Source organism: Cynoglossus semilaevis, chromosome 11 (assembly GCF_000523025.1).
Source record: "Cynoglossus semilaevis isolate Cse_v1.0 chromosome 11, Cse_v1.0, whole genome shotgun sequence".
In the NCBI taxonomy this organism is placed as follows: domain Eukaryota; kingdom Metazoa; phylum Chordata; class Actinopteri; order Pleuronectiformes; family Cynoglossidae; genus Cynoglossus; species Cynoglossus semilaevis.
This window is the reverse complement of record NC_024317.1, coordinates 3,213,304-3,214,653: the sequence shown is the minus strand read 5'-3', so window position 1 is coordinate 3,214,653 and position 1,350 is coordinate 3,213,304.

Here is a 1,350-nt window from a genome sequence, read left to right as displayed (position 1 = left end):
ATAGCCTTACCATCGTGAAAAAAAATTTGAAAATCGTTGAAAAATTTTAATGAAAATGTTTGAAAAAAAAAATTTAGGGAATAATATTAAAAATGACTTTGGGACACACTAATGCCATTATTCAAAATCACAATAGTTACCAATATTGACTACATATATAAAACTACATAAAATAATATAATACAATATAATATAAAATAATAACTTATTATACAAACTCACCCATTACGTAAGTCCTCTCAGACCCCAACGGTTTGATCCAGGAACGTTACTGCAAACTTGTGGTAAAAAGCCTCCTTTAATTGATGCAAACAGAAAAAGACAAACTTCAAAAAAACATAGTAAGTAAAATATGGTAGAAATATTAAAAAGTGTTTCTTACTGACTCCATAATGTTTATAGATGTGCGGTGATGTTTCCTCTCTCCCATCACCCCTCCTCCAGTAACACTCTGGTTCCTGTTTTGGGCTGTGTATGGTAGTGACTGTCACACATTGTATTGTCTCTGATTGTCTGTTGTTGTTTTTTTCTCTCTTTCACACACACACACACAGACTTCAATGTCCTCGTCCAGAGCACAGTCCTCCCTGGGTCCTAAAGACCACTGGCTCTTTAATGGACTTCACATCAACAGCGCGTAAGGTTAGTGTTTTTTACCTCTTTGTTTTGCATTTTGAAAAAAAAAACAAAACATTATTTAAATAAATTTATATTTGTGCATTTTTGCAAAATCACAATTTTTATCTCGATAGTTTCTTAACTACCTTTCGACTGTGTTTCATTTGTTACAGGTTTGGTTCCAAAGACAACGTATTGTATAAAAGGAGCATCAAGCAAAAAAACCTGGTCATGACTCATCACTTCAAACGACACCAGATCAGTAAGTGTGAATTCAGAACAACAACAACAACAACAACAATCAATGATCAGTACAAAGGCAGTTTGGAAAATTGGGGGATTGAAATACGACGAGGAGACTTACGTTACAGTAATGTCGATTTTGTCTAAGTTAGAAAAAAAAAGTAACATTATATGTTGCTCTTAAAGCAATGTCTGCCTGACATTCTAATTCTAATCTAATCCTGGCTTTTTAATCTGGACATTATTATTATTATTGGTATCATTTGTTCATTTATAACATCAACTTTAACCAATACTATTAATTTAAATGCAGTGGAACAACGAGCAGAAACAAAGATGGGAGTTAAACGTATTTATTATTCATTGGCCGCAGCATTTACATTCAATCAGAGACGCTCAACACTGACACCGTATGGTCAACTATAGTATCACCATAAAGCAGCAGGAAGCCCAGCTGAGGTGCTATGTTCTACACAAGCATATAAGAAT